At 48.7% G+C, this 15,650-nt stretch overlaps 1 protein-coding gene across 4 annotated transcripts in view; it reads left to right on the top strand.

The window, feature by feature from the left end:
• The first annotated feature begins 277 nt into the window (after positions 1-277).
• Tmem229b (transmembrane protein 229B) overlaps positions 278-15,650 on the top strand; it is a 44,176-nt gene continuing 28,803 nt past the window's right edge. For 2 of the 4 annotated variants that reach the window (XM_051148218.1, XM_051148198.1), the window contains exon 1: positions 489-653. The gene's annotated coding sequence lies outside the window, so the exon portion shown is untranslated. Of the gene's footprint in view, positions 300-488; positions 654-2,140; positions 2,572-15,650 lie in introns of those variants that run through there. The other 2 variants (XM_051148225.1, XM_051148220.1) reach the window with 2 other exon arrangements.

Genomic DNA, 15,650 nt, shown 5'->3' with positions numbered 1-15,650 from the left:
AGGTTCTGTACAACTCCTACAAATCGGGAGGTGACCCTCATCCCACACCTGGACTGCAGAAATGGCCTGGGCAAGGAGGGCCAAGGAATCTTTACAGCAGCCTCCTGAACCACAGGGGCTGCGGGAGGAATCCTGGCAGGGCAAACTAGCTGGGTCGGCGGGGGTGGGGGGGTGGAGGGGGGCAGCGGGCCCAGCGGACAGGCGGACGTCGAAAGAGTTAAACAGGGCCGGCGGGGGGGGGGGGGTAGAGCGCCTGTCAGACGCGAGCATGTGCAGTTTGCACCGCATCCGTACTATGGGTGAGTGCCGCCGCCGCCGCCTGGGGCTGGGTTCCGTAGGACAGCAGTGGCTGCATCTCCCCGGGCCCCGCGCCGCCCTGGCGGCCGCGGACACTCGATGCGGGAATAGTCGCGGGCGGGCGGCGTGGGGGAGGCTCGTCCGGTCACTCGGCGCGCGGGGGGGGGGCGGGGGGAGCCCGAGCGCCGGGCGTGGGGGCGGGGAGCTGGCGGCGCAGGAGAGCGCCCCGAGTCCCGGCGCGGGAGGAGGAGCGGGAGCCAGCTGGAGAGACAGTGCTCCTGGCCGCACCTGCGTCGGACGGATGACCACCCGGCCCGGCCCTGCTTTGCCCTACCCTTGTCCCCGGCCGGGCACCGGTAGGTGCCCGCTATACCCGCTGAGAGGCCTTTCTGCCGCGGAGAGAGGTGTCTGCGCGGGGCGGGCAGCGCCGAGCGCGGGGGCGCGGGTGATGGGGTGGTGATGGGGAAGACCCGGCGACCCTCTGCAGGGCCACTACTTGATCCTGCTTCCTCTTTGCTTTCGGTTTCGAAGCGGCTGCTGGGGCTGGAGAGCACACCGCAGATTAGATGGTGTGTCTGAGCTTGGATTCCCTGCGGGGGATGGGCGCACAGGGGGGCGTGTTGGCGAAAGGGGTGCTCACTGGCAACTTTCCCCGCCTGAAACAAAGGGGTGCGGGTTCGGCTGAGGGTGAAAGATTCAGCTGAGGATCTCAGACCTCTGAAGGTTGACACCTACCCCCTAACCCAGTGGGGTGCACTCTGAGGCCCTCTGGAAAGGACAGAGGGGGGCGCCAAACTGGGTGGAAACTGAAGAGCCAGGTTTTGGGAGTGGGAACCACAGCCACTCCTGACTTTGCTGGTTGGGGAAGGAATCCTGTCCAAATGACCCTGCTGCCTTCTCTTCTTGTGCATGAAGGAACTGGGTGTTGGTGGGCTGCACACACTTTGGCATTCTTTTTCAGGTGGGTGCCTAGGTCAGTGCCCAGCCACTGGCTGCCAGTCTGCATTCACCATCTCTGTTTCCTGGTGTGAAATGGAGGGCTGGGATGGAGAGCCATGTAGGCAGCCCTGTTTCTGGCAAGGCCAGAGAGGTATTGGCGTCTTTCCCGGGTGTCTTCTTTTCTCTCTTTCTATGACCAGTCAGAAATTGACCCGTTTCCCTTCTTTCCTTCAGCATTTCTCCTTTCTTACCCGGGGTTTCTTAGGAGGTGGATGTATGGTCGCTTCAGACACAGAGTTTGTCCTCAAGCTGCTTAGACTCACCGAAGGACCCTTGGAAGCTGTATACCAGTGTAACCTTGGGGCTCTGCTCACCCACTGTTGAGTGTTCTGTGCATCCCAATAACAAAGATCTTTAGACTGGAGTCCTCAGGAAACCTAAGTTGTTGTTGCTGATTTTTTGTTTGTTTTTGTTTTGTTTTGTGTTTACCAGGAAGAGGGGGTCAAAGAGTCAGCTGGTGGATCTGCAGAAAGAATGGTACAGGGTCTTTCTAGAAGACAAATGAATCAGGTTCCAAGACCTCAGTCCCCAACCTGCATCTCCAGGAACCAAATTCCTCCAGCTTGTAGCTGGTTCGCATGTGACCATTGACTCTTGTCCTATGGCAACACAGCCATCCAGGAGCTTGGGTCATTTACCAGGTGTGAAGGCATAGATAGCTACATCTGCTTCTGTCTAGGGTCTGACCGAAGAAGACAGGGGACGTAGTAGGCAGTCTCTAGGTGAGGCTCTTGCATCTCTGTGAGGGAGCTGATGCCACTCATGGTTGGACCAAGGGCGGGTCTGTAAGGACGGCTAGGCTTAGAGGCACGAGGGCTGGGCTGAGATGATGATTCTTTTCCCTTTCTGAGATGTTGTGTTTAGGAGGAGAGACAGGCAGCGGGGGCAATGGACCACTGGTCTTTGGAGAGAAATGATCAGTTGAACTAGTGTTGATTTTGGCCACTTCAGAATGGGATCAAGGGATATTCCTGGACTTGTCAGGGGCCAGGAGAGAAAAGGAAGGACCCTGAGTGTGTTCCATCAATGGTCCCGGAACTAAAATAGCTAAGGTTAAGTCCGGTGGCTAACTCACAGGCAGCCCCCACTTCTACGAAGCTCCTCCCTCCAGCTAGCTAGGCAGGGTGGATTATCGCTGTCCAAGTTGGGTTTGTCCCAGGCTGTTGATTCACAGCTGAGGATAGTGGCACAGCTAGTGGCCTGACCTCCCCAGCAGAAAGGGTGCAAGAAGGCTTTTCTATGGACTGACTGTTCTTCAGACACACAGGCTCTGAGGTAAGAACACGGAGCTCCCTTGATTCCCTCCTTTGAGAGGGATGGGGCTTGATTTCCTACATTTATAAATTGATTTAAAAGCCTGGAGTTCTTGAGTGAAAGGTATTAGAAGAGTTAGTGAGTCCTTATGCCACGTTTATTTCAGTTGACCCCTGATTATTTCTAAAGGGAAAAGTGTCATTTTACAGGGAAGGGCTGAATTACAGCGTTTGCGATAGGGCAAGGTCGGTGTTAGTTTTAAAAGTATCATTTTTTTATCAGAAAAGTTGCTCTGGTACACGGAGCGGTGAGTGGTTTTTCTGTCTGCCTCTGTTCATGGGACGTCTTAGAGCTTTCTGAAGGAGATGACAAGCTAGGACATTAGTGAGAGTCACAGTTAAGGCTCTGAAAAGAGTCTTTGATGGTGTAGGGGCTCTGGTACCACAGGGAGAGAGCTGGCCAAGGGCAGTAAAGTGAGGCAGCCTGCCGTATCAGATCTGGCTGTCCTTGAGGGAGAAAAAGGATAGCTAACCCTTCCACTGCTCACTGCTCTCAAATTTGTGTCCCTTTACCCCCCTCCTCCCCACTCTTTCTACCCTCTAATTACAGACAAGGTGGTTTGGGTTTTAATGATTTTGTTTGTTTGTTTGTTTTGTTCAATTTAGGAGCATTCCCTTTTAAAGTGTAATTTCTGTCCTGGCACATTCTCAGCTCCTTTTTATTCATCCCTGGCCAAGGAGAGACTATGGGAAGGGAGTAAGATCATCTGAAACTAGCTATATTTTTCGGCTTCTTCCCGCCTTTTCAGAAACCAGAATGTTTGTTTTGTTTTGAAAAGTAAAATGTAAGGCATTTTGAGGGGAAAGGAACAGGAGATGGCATTTCTGGTGATGGTCCTCGAGTCACACTCAGCATACTGGCTGTTATGTGCTGATGCTCTTCTCCAGGGATTCGAGAAGGTTTAGAATAAGTTGTCTTGTGAGACTTGCCTTTTACGTTTCCAAGATGCCTGAAGAGCGTCTTGGTGTTGTAGGTTTGGCTCAGGTCATTTGGGCTGTCATGGTGGCGTATGCCTGTAATCCCAGCTCTCGGGAGGTAAAGGCAAGAGGGATCTGAGGCCAGCCTGGTCTACAAAGAGAGTTCCAGACCAACAAGAGTATATAATGATACCTTGGCTGGAAATAAAAAAAATATATATTTGCCTCAGATCAAGCTGTGGGACACTCCATACTGCTGCCATTTGTGGGAAAGCAAACGGTTTCTCTGTGGCACACATATCCATCATAAAGTGGAGGGTGAGTGAGTGAGACCCTGTTCACTCTCAGGCTAACACGGAAAACCTGCTTGCTTCTCTTTGCTCATGCATATTAGGCTCCAGGAGTAGGCTCCTTCACGCCTCCACGCAAAGGTTCTGCTTGACACTCCTTCCGGCAGCAGTTCCCCTACCCATAAATTTAGTGGGGTTGAAACTGTAGGGTGATGTTGCCCGGCTGCTCCTTCAGAGAATGGCTCTCACAGGAAGCTGTCTCTCTCCTTCTACTGCTGACAGATCTGTGATGGGGATGGATATATGGTCAATATATGGTCAAGTCTAGCAATCTGTAAAGGGACAACATAGGCATCACTATGTGCACACCTGAACTTCTAGACCCCACCGTCTCATTTTCTCTGGGGGCTCCCAGGGACTTGGAGACCTCCCGGTCTCTGTCATGGCTGGTGCTGTAAAAGAGTCAGAAACATTGATATTGTGGCTAACAATCTATGTGGCCAGGGCAGGGTTTCTCTGTGTAGCCTTGGCTGTCCTAGACTCGCTTTGTAGACTAGGCTGGCCTTGAACTCACAGTGATCCACCTGCTTTTGCCTCCCAAGTGCTGGGATTAAAGGCGTGTGCCACCACCTCCCGGCAAGGGCTTGGATCTTGAACCCACTCTTTCCTCTGGAATCTTGGCGAAGTACACAATTTTACTGGCCACGTAATATTGGGATATCTAGTTGATAAAGAAATTGATGGGCGGGAGCCTTTCTGTCACAGCCCTTCTCTCCAGAGGCCCCACATTGGGGACTTATTGGATCACCCCCTTCTGACCACTTTATCAGGTGGAGTCAGATGATAAATGACTTCTAGGAGGTCCATTCACTCACTGTTTCTGCTTTTTAAGAGGCACCTGTGCCACACGAGCTTCCAGACTGGTCCGTCTTCACAAGAGAGGTTTCAGTAGGCCTTGGAGACCAACCCCAAGTCTTGAGATGCCAGCCAAGAGATCAAAGGGCCACAGAGACAGCGTTCTTCTCTGAACTTCTAAGGAAGCCATTCATGCTCTGAGATAAATGTATAACAGGGCTTCAGTCAGAGCAGCAAGAAGCCGGACTTGTAGATGATAACAGATAATGACTGCCATTCTAGGGACCATTGGCGGGGATCTGTTTTGTTTTCATTTAAACATTTTTGAGAGCTTTATACATGTTTACTGTATTTACATCATTTCCTTCCTTTCCTCTTCCTGTCCAACTCCTCCTATGCCCCGCTCCCTCTCATGACTTCTTTAACTATTACTGTTACGTATATAACCTACTGGGTCTATGTAATGTTGCTCTTTGTAGATGTGTTTAGGGCTAACTACTTAGGTTTGGGCAAATCAAGAGCCTCATCCCTGAAGAAACCTGACTCTCCCTCTCTCGGCAGCCAATGATTGCCTTGGGATCTTGTGAAATTCCCTCCCTCCATCCACTGTTGGTGTGACAACTGATGTTGCCATGATGCAGGTCTTGTGTAGGCAGCCATGTTGTTGAGATTCCATGGGTGCTGCTTCCCTGTCGTGTCTGGAAGATGTTAACTAGTAGTAGGCATCCTGGTAATCCCAGCTCCTTAAACCTTTTTACAGCCTGTTCGATGATTTTCTCTGACCCTTAGGTCTAGGGTTTCTGTTGCCGATGCATCAGTTGTGGGTGGGGACAAGCACAGTCTTTTTTTTGTTGTTGTTGTTGTTGTTTTGTTTTTTTCGAGACAGGGGTTCTCTGTGTTGCCTGAACTGGATTTGTAGACCGGGCTGGCCTGGAGCTCACCGTAATCCACCTGCCTCTGCTTCCCAAGTGCTGGGATTAAAGTTGTTGTGCTACCACACCGGGCTACTCCAGTCGTTTACTCTCTACATCTGACAGTTGTACATCTCTGTAATGGTCCCCAACTGTTGATGAAGGGCGAGAGCTACACTTACCTGTGCGTGTAAGGAGAAGCATCTGGGTTACTGTTAAAGCTTACACGGGTTTAGGAAACTGGCAGTAGTAGCTTCTGTCCTAGGGTCTGTTCCTTCTCCGGCCATGATTAGTTAGCTTGTTTGCAGCACCTAGCATGACTTCCTTCCTCTTAAGCAGTCCTCAGGTCCAGCTAGATAGCTGTGGGTTACCCCCAAGATAAAAGTGCAACTATTGCACCATTGGCGAGATCTTGGCAGGCCAGTCAGTGTTGTGGTTCCCAGGCTTGACGGCTGGGTAGGGCTGTTGCTTGCTTTTCTCCCTTAGCAGCTTGCATAGCGCCTTCCAATACTATGGGAGTTGGATCTCAGGGAAGAGCATGGATCTGTGTTTAATGCATGGACAACCCTCATTGTCTGTCTAGGGGTAGCCCTAACTAGGCGCCATCTTATTTCCTAGTCTTTAGATCTCTCTCTCTCTTTTCCCAATTAAAAAGCGCGCGCGCGCGCGCGCGCGCGCGCGCACACACACACACACACACACACACACACACACACAGAGCCATGAATAAGGAATCTGGACAACATTGGTCACACTATTATCTACATCATAATACAGATATGGACAATAAATATTGCAATTATTGAGCAATATAAGCAGCAGATCTGGAGTTTTCTCTGATATTTATTGTACAGCGCCTTTTTTGTTTTGTTTTGTTTTTTGTTTTTCAAGACAAAGTTTCTCTGTGTAGACTTTGTAGACCAGGCTGGCCTTGAACTTACAGCGATCCACCTGCCTCTACCTCCCAAGTGCTAGGATTAAAGGTGTGTGCCACCATGCCTGGCTTTTTTTTTTTTTTTTCCTCGCCCAAAGCAATGAGGTGACTTTCTTATACGGGCCTGATATAGGTGCCTTCAAACTTTTATGCCCGCTCAATTTCTGGCATGTGAAAGTACTTAGTAAACCACCAGCTGTGATAGTTGGATGTCATCAGATATCCAGACTTCTAGGTCACTGGACAAGGAAATTGTTTTAAGGAAACTTCTCCAAAATCAGGAAATCTGGGAATACTCCCTCTTGGTTGACCTTGTGTGACCCATTTCCGTGCTCTGAAATTTAATTCTACAAATGGGGTCTCGGTTGGCTTCAGCGGTCAGAGCACTAGCAGTGAACAGTCACCATGTATTGAATACTTAGTATGTGCCAGCCACTGGCTAAGTACTACTGGTATGGTCTCCTCTCACCTAAGTGAGAAAGCTGCTATTGATTATTCCCGTTTTATGGCTGGAAAGACTGAGTGAGTCTATGCAAGAGTCATTGTACATCTCGTACAGCCAGAAGTGTCCGGCCTGGGACTTGAACTGAGGTCTGATTAAGCTGCAGATTATGAGTGCTTAATTGATGGTTGAGTGACAGAACAAACATCGACACTGGTGAGTGACGTGTGAGCGTGTAAGGAGAGTTGATGTGACCTAAATGTGGCCAGCTGAAGGAAGGTGCAAGTACAGATTCTTGAAAACTAGCATCCTCGTGCGTGCTCAGGAGAGGAGGTGAAGTCGGTAGCCTGCAGCGGGGAGGTAGACCAGATGGCCTGGAAGTTATTATAAAGGGAACAGGCGTTCTGCTCGGCATAGCAATGTAGCTTATAAACTCCCGTCTCTCTGATGCTAACATTTTCCTCTTGTTGATCAGGCTCTTGGGCAGCATTTTCCTTTCTGTTACCCTCCTGCCTGTCAGAGCAGCTCATCTAAGCAAATTATTGTCTCTAGTCTTTGTCCTCCAAGTTCTCCCCTTGTCCACCCTGTACGTTAGGGGACTTGATAATGACTTGAGTCCCAGATATATTTTGCAAAGTACTGAAAACATAACACTAGGGCTTGGACCATAAATCAGTGGTATAGAGTTTGCCTAAGCATTCACAAGCACCTGGGATCAATCCCCGGCATTGAAAAAAAAAATAAGTTTACCTTATATTCATCAGATTACCATATATCCATCAGGCTACCTTATTCTGAGAAAGGATTTATAGTCACCAATTACCCCAGTTAGAGATAACCAGTGACTTCAGTGGTAACTGTCCTCAGTCCTAGACAATTCGACTTTGTGTCTCATATCATTTGGGGGTGTTTATGGAAAGGTATGAGAGGAGGCCTGGGAGAGGTGGCCTGACCATAGAAGAGTTGTCAAGAAGCTATTTGATAGAATTGTATGGTAGGGACAAGGACACAAGCTGTGGACTCAGCTCGGTGACTCTGTACACGGGGTGTGATTCCTTTGGCTTTTGGTTTTCCCTGTGTGTAAAATAGGAATTGCCAGATGAGACTGTTGATAACCTTTCTCCTAGGGAGCGTGCTGGATGATCCGGTGGGGTTGGGGGGTGATTCTGGCCTTTCTCGGGGACAACTCAGTTTATCTGGAACTGACTGGAGTCACAGATGGGAAGCCAGGGTGGAGTGGAGGGGGTATGGAGCCGTGCTGGAAGCCAAGGCGTAAAGCAAGAGCTGCAGGAAGAACTTTCTAGTGAAGGGGTAACAGGATTGGCGTTACTCCTTTGTCCTACTGAGGCAGTGGGGGAGGGGGGAGGTAGATGTGCCTTTCTTCTTGCTCCCTGAAGCACAGTGAGAACCACCTTTGCCTTCTCTTAAACTTTAACGTCCACCCTCCCACCACCTCTCGTGGTCCCAGGGCCGCCTCTCAGGACAGCTGCAGCATGGCTTTGTGGCTGTCTCACATTCTGCACTTGGGTTTGGCAGACTCCTCTGTCCTCCTCCCCTGCTGTTTCCTAGGTCTTCCGGACTTTGCTTGAACCCTCCTGGGTAGCACAGCGCTTGTGAGGCCTCGCCTCTCCTACTGCCCTGCGTTGCCTGAAGGAACAAGACCAAACCGTGAACTCCGGCAGAGTGCTCCAGGTCATGGCCTCTTTGCTCATGGAACTGGACCATCTGAGGCTCGATTGAACAGGGCCGATTATCTGAGGATCTACCCACTCTTTTATGATTATCTGAGGATCTACCCACTCTTTTATTCATCCGTATCCATCCTCTGGCTTTTTTTTTTTTTTTTTAATATTCAGGGTAGAGGAGCAAGTGCGTTCCACCAAGCCAACCATTTCTGCCCCTGCCTACTCTGTTTTCCCCTCTTTGCCAGTCATCTCTGGTATTGATCCTCATACCTCTGAGGGTATGAGAGGCTTAGCCATTTGGATTTTTAAAAAATTATGTGTATGGTTTTTTTGTGTGTGTATATGTCTCTGCACCACAAGTATTCAGTACCCATGAAGGCCAGAAGGGGGCACTGGAGTCCCTCTAGGGTTAAGGAGGTTATAACCTGCAGTGGGGTTCCTGGGTCTTCTAGAAGAACAGCCAGCACTCTTATAAGCACTGCTGCCTCTCTTCCAGCCCCATGGGAGGCCACGTTAACTAGAAGGGGAAACATTTCATTTTAATAGTTTTTCACCAATAGTTCTGCGCCCCAGGATGCCTTTGTGTTTACTCAATGAGTTTACTCCTTTCCCTGCTCGAGGATGAGCAGTCAGGCAGGCGTTCTAAGATTTCTGGTTATTCATAGGCAGTAGAGGGTCCTGTGGTCATGCTAAGTCAAACATGGCCTCAATTCAGTACTTCATGCATCCAGGTCTTTGTCACTGAACTGCAAAGGACAGGAAAGTGTTCAGTGGCTGGCAGTGTTGTTTCCTGGGCCATGATTACACGGAAGGCCGATTCTTTCTCTCATGCCCACGCTCGTGGGTTTCTCAAGATCGGCTCTTTTCCCGGCTTCTGAGATAGTCACAATGGGACGTTTATCACTGGACATGGTGACTCGTGCTTAACAGTGCCAGCATCAGGAGGCCGAAGCAAGAGGCTCACCACAAGTTCAATGCCAGTGAGGGCTGTACAGTGAGTTCCAGGATAGCCTGGGCTATAAAGTGATACCTTGTCTCAAAACAAACACACAAACAAACAAAGACATAAGAAAGAGCAAATTACCCTTCGCTGCACGTCACTGCTCTAGCCTCAGAGTCTCCAGTACCAGTTCTTTATGCCCAGGCTTCCCCACTAAGTCCCGTTAGTGTGTCCACATAGGCTCTTTGGATGAGATCTTCTCCCATATTAGTTTTACAAACCAGTCCTATATCCTTTGGAGCAGTGAACCTGAGGTACCGGCTTACTGCCAGCTCATTGGTCTCCCTCGCTCTTCCAGCAGCTGATGGCCAGTCTGTGGTTCAGCATGTGTTTATCCCTATGGCATTTTCTCTCTTGCAGGAAACAGACATCAAGTTTCCTGAGGGGGTCCTGCAGCAGCTCCGCTCACCACCCAGCCCTCAGAGCAAATTCTCTGTGGCCGTAGCCCAGGAACAGCGTTCTCCAGATTCCTCTGCGGAGGTGCTCTGCAGTGTCTGCCTATTCTGACCATTTGTCCCCTCAGTGTGGGCAAGGAGCTTGCACACCATTGTGTGTGTGTGTGTGTGTGTGTGTGTGTGTGTGTGTGTGTGTGTGACACTGGCAAACACTATGCCTTTTGTATCTTGGTATCTTAGCTAAGATTTCAGACTTAACATCTTTTTATACACATTTCATTAAAACCATAAATATCAGGGCTGGGGAGATGGCTCAGCAGTTATGAAAGCATACTGCTCCTGTGCAGTGGTGGCAGATGCCCTTAATCCTAGAACTAGGGAGGCAGAGAACCCTACTTCTGTTCCCAATAACTATACACCTCAGCTCCAGGGATCCAAGGCCTCTGGCCTCCACCAGCACTGTTGTTTCCGTATACCCACCCACAGGCACATATATACATAAAAATGCAACTGTCAAGTTAGCTGTACTGTTACCTGCTCAGCACTCGGGGAGCCGAAGCCAGAGAAAAGGGTCCTGTACTTGAGGCTGGGGCGAAGAGTCCAGTGGTGGAGTGCCTGCCATGCAACCATGAAGGTGTCGGCTTGGATCCCCAGAACCTGTGGAGGCACCAGAGCACACATTATAATCCTAGCACTAGGAAGGCAGAGAGCGTGGATCCCTGGAGCTTACTGGCCAGCCAGCCACGCTGAATCAGTGAGTGCCAAGCTCAGTAAGAGATTCTGTGTCAAAAAGAAGGTGAAGTGTCGCTAAGGAAGACTCCATGTCAACCTATGGCCTCTACACAGATGCTTCTGCACCCATACACAAGAATATGGACACGCACAAACACACACACACACACACACACACACACACACACACACACACACACACACACACACACACTTGATCTGGACAAGTTAATGAGAACAATTAACACTGTGTTCTTACATAGCCATCCTCTGTATCCAAAGGTTATGCCTCGGTGAATTCAACCAATTCCTGAGAAAACAGTTCGGAAAAAAAAATTAGTGTTTGTACTGAATATGTATAGACCTTTCTTGCCATTATTTTCTACACAATACCACATAGCTACTGTTCATATAGTATTTATTATGTATGACAAGCAATCCAGAGATGATTAAAAACATGTGGAGGATGTGCCCGGATCATGTGTGTTTTGTGTAGGGGACTTGCATTTCTGCAGACTTGGGTATCTGTGGGGGCTTCCTAGAACGGTCAACTTGGGACACTTAAGAGGTGACAGTAGAGCAAAGTGCTATTTTTAGCACAGTGAACACACTCTCAATCCCCACGAGGGAGGTGCTTCCGCTGTCTCAATTGTACCAGTGAATAAACTGAGGCAAAGGGAGGTTAAAGCAATTTGTCTAAGGCCACATAGTTGGTCTGCGTTAGTGTTGGGATCTGAATAGAGGAAATCTGACTCCAGAGAGTGCACTTTTAAACCACAGTGCTAGGCTGCTTCCCACGAGGGAGGGGTTGTGAAGACTACAGGAACATGCTAGATAAATGCTGGTTTGGGGTGTACTTTTGGTTCCTCACTCTGGCATTGGGGCATTGTCTTTTCCTCTCCCTACACCCCCACTCCAACATTTCCATCTGAGTCTTTTACCGGAGTCTAATCCACCTGCCTAGGTGACCTGTCATGCGTATGCCCTCACTGCCTCCTATGGACGCACTAGCTGTCAGGTCCTCATCTGCCTGTCCGTGGGCATTAGAGCTCATCTTAGCCACAGAGGTATATTTGGCCCAAACTACTTCTGCTGGTATCTTTCAACTCCTCTTGTCATTTCATCACTAATTTGCTATTATTGCATGCTTTTATGCCAAGGGCTGTGAGCCTGAAGTTGGCAATCGGAGCCCGTAGTTGCCTATTGCTAACTTATGCAGGGCCCTGGCTTCTCCAAATCTTTGTTTCATCATCGTTAAGACGTGGGTGTGGATTAGGTCCCTTCAGCCTGCAATAGTCTATGATTGCACTTACCTTAAAATAATTATGTGTGTTTGTGTCTGCCTGACTGTATGTGTGTGCAGCGCATAGGTGCAGGACACTGAAGAGGTCAGGAGGAGTGCTGGAGCCTCTGGAGGCGGAGTTACATTACAGATCGTTGGGGGCCATCGCATCTTGTTTACTATTTTGTTTTCTACTAACTCTTAGGATCCTGTGGGCTCAGGACTTCAGATGCACTTTTGGTTCCTCGCTCTGGTGTTGGAGCGCTCCCGGCACTGTCTTTTCCTCTCCCCACATCCCCACTCCAACAACTCCATCTGGGTCTTTTTCTATTTCTTCTTTTTTTTTTTTCTTTTTCTCCTCCTCCTCCTCCTCTTCTTCTTCCTCCTCCTCTTCCTCCTCCTCCTTCTCCTCCTCCTCTTCCTCCTCCTCCTTCCTTCTTTCTTCTTTCTTCTTCTTCTGGTTTCTTTTGAGACAGGGTTTCTCTGTGTAGCCTTGGCTATCTTGGACTCACTTTGTAGACCAGGCTGGCCTCGAACTCACAGCAATCTGCCTGCCTCTGCCTTCCGAGTGCTGGGATTAAAAGCGTGTGCCACCACGCCCTGCCTCCCACCTGGGTCTTTTGCCAGCATTTGTCAAGGTTAATGTACAGAAGATGTGTGTAATACTAGTTGGGGACATATTTCATGACATGGCTATTCTAGACTTGACCAACTCTTAGGAATCACACTCTGGGCGATGGCCACTGAGGCTCTGCAGTTTTACTCTTTTTGGAGTGAGTTTGAAACAAACACTCCACATATTGCCCTTGGCTGGTGCCATAGTTTGAACAGGACCCCTGGGCCCAGATCTGCCCATCATAATGTTCTTCTTGTAGGTTTCTAGGACTCTCTGGATCCTTCTATTTCCCCATTCTCCCATGCTTCTCTCATCTAGAGTCCCAATAGGATGTCCTCCCCTCTGTCCCACTCCTAGTAAGTGAAGACTTTCATGGGACATGCCCCTTGGGCTAGTGTCCAGATATAAGTGAGTATATACCATTTGAGTCTTTCTGCTTCTGGGTTAACTCACTCATTATGATCATTTCTAGTTCAATCCATTTGTCCACTTCGAACCCCTACTCAGATCTAGCCAATGGACAGGACATTCTCCACAGTTGAGTGGAGAGTGGGGTCTGACTTTCACACGAGCTCTGGTGTCCCATATTTGACCACATCCCCTGGATGGGGAGGCCTGGTGGCACTCAGAGGAAGGATAGCAGGCCACGAAGAAGAGACTTGATACCCTATGAGCATATACAGGGGGAGGAAGTCCCCCTCAGTCACAGTCATAGGGGAGAGGAATAAGGGGAAAATGGGAGGGAGGGAGGAATGGGAGGATACACAGTATGGGATAACAATTGAGATGCAATATGAATAAATTAATAAAATATATTAAAAAAAACCTCAAACACTCCAGGTTCCAGTCTGCTGCCTGTTCCCTTTCAGAGACTAATTAATGCTCATTACGCCACAGATCTCTTCAGTGACAATGAAATGTAACATTCTTAAACTGAGATGCCACTGATGATAATAGGACCTAACCTGGACTAAGGAGGTCATTGACGGCTACTCTCACTGCAGGCTGTGAGTGCTCAACGATGTCACTGCAGTGGCATTAGTATGTTTATCTAAGGGATGATTCCCTCCCGAACCCCAGCTGTGGGAATTGTGTCATTTACTATATGTGCTCAGAATTACTTTTTCAGAAATCTAAAACATTTTTAATTCCAAGGGTGTTGGGATAAGTGTTTGAGGCTCTATATTACATTGCTCAGCAGAGCCGCTGTTGGCTCTGATGGTCCTTTGAACATTTTACTTTAATTAATTAATTAATTTTCGTTTATTTTCTTCTATTCTTTCGAGACAAGGTTTCTCTGTTGTAGCCTTGGCTGTCCTGGATTCACGTTGTAAACCAGACTGGCCTCAAACTCACAGCGATCCACCTGCCTCTGCTTCTCTGAGTGTTGGGATTACGGGCATGCGCCACTGCACCTGGCTAGGTCTTTTGAACTTTTTGAATGTCACAGAACTTCAGAAGAATCTCTATTTCACTGACTTCTCCTGAATCCCAACCATTGTTTCCCACAAAGAGCTGCTGCCGTTGGCCATGGTTTACTGAATTTTGAAAATGTTGCTTTAAAATATCATTTACGGTGGCTAGAGAGATGGCGCAATGGCTAGGATCACTTGCTGTTCTTATGGAAGACGAGAATTCAGATCCTAGCACACATGTCAGGCGGCTCACCTTGACCTGTCACTCCAGCTTTAGAGGATCCCATGTTCTCTTCCAGCTTCCAGAACACATACATGTACACAAAATTTTGTGTCTAATTATACATAGACACACAGACAGACAGACACACACACACACCTAAGTTGCTTTACATTTTGAACTTCAAGCAAATGGTCTTTGTTAGTTTTTGACCTGAGGTTTGCTATGTAGCCCCGGCTAGCCTTGAACTTGAAACCTTCCTGCCTCGAGCTAAGTGCTGTGGTTACTGTCCAGTACGACAGTGCTCAGTTGCCAGTGCCTTTCTTGCCTCACCTGGTCCCAGCCTACAGTTCATCCCCGGAGAGACTCTCGCACCACTAACTAAGGCTGTGGCCCTAAGATGAACTGGGGCATACCTGCTAGAGGCTATCCCTCCTTGGCATACTCAGCTCACACGAGTAAGCTTGATGGTTCCTGGGGGCGTTTCCTGTACTTGGGTGTTCCTTTGGAGTCCCAAGACCTCGTTTCTTCTATTTCATCTGGGAAGTGATGCAACTTCTTGTTGCTCATTAGTTTGTTTTTTAATCCCTACAACTGTGTTGACTGGGCATTTTTTTATTCATTTATTTAGATTGGCTATTTGAGATGAAGCCTTACTGGGTAGTCTAGGCTGGCCTAAAGCCCAGGATGCTGTTACAGCCTTCCTGCCTCATCTTCCCAAGTACTAGGAACTACAAGCATAAGCCACAACTGCTTGCTCACATATCTGGAAATTTTATTAAGTTTTTTTTTCCCTCAAGACAGGGTTTCTCTGTTTAGCCTTGGCTGTCCGGGACTTGCTGTGTAGGCCAGGCTGGCCTTGACTCACAGCAGTCCACCTGCCTCTGCCTCCCAAGTGCTGGAATTAAAAGTGCGTACCACCACACCTGGCCTTTTTAAAGTTCTTGTGGGACATGCAAAAACTCTACAGACAAGCAAACAAACAGAAAACTACACAGAAATGCAAAGTGACAGAATAGACTTTATTACTGTGCTCTCTTCCTCCTCCTGTTTGCATGTTTACCGTGGTTTTGGACTTTTCTTTTTCTTTTTCTTTTTCTTTTTTAAGGCAGGGTTTCTCTGTGTAGCCCTGGCTGTCCCGGACTCACTTTGTAGACCAGGCTGGCCTTGAACTCATGCCTATCTGCCTGCCTCTGCCTCTGCCTCTTGAGTGCTGGGATTAAAGGCTAGTACCAGCATGCCCAGCCGGTTTTGGACCTTTCATAAAGCAGGTTCTTCCCTCTCCTTCCCACTTGGCCCCTACATATCCCTCATTTATTTGTGACAGACCAACTGTCTATCCTCTC

The sequence above is a fragment of the Acomys russatus genome, chromosome 1 (genome assembly GCF_903995435.1).
Source record: "Acomys russatus chromosome 1, mAcoRus1.1, whole genome shotgun sequence".
Classification (NCBI taxonomy): domain Eukaryota; kingdom Metazoa; phylum Chordata; class Mammalia; order Rodentia; family Muridae; genus Acomys; species Acomys russatus.
This window is presented reverse-complemented; position numbering and strand designations above follow the sequence as displayed.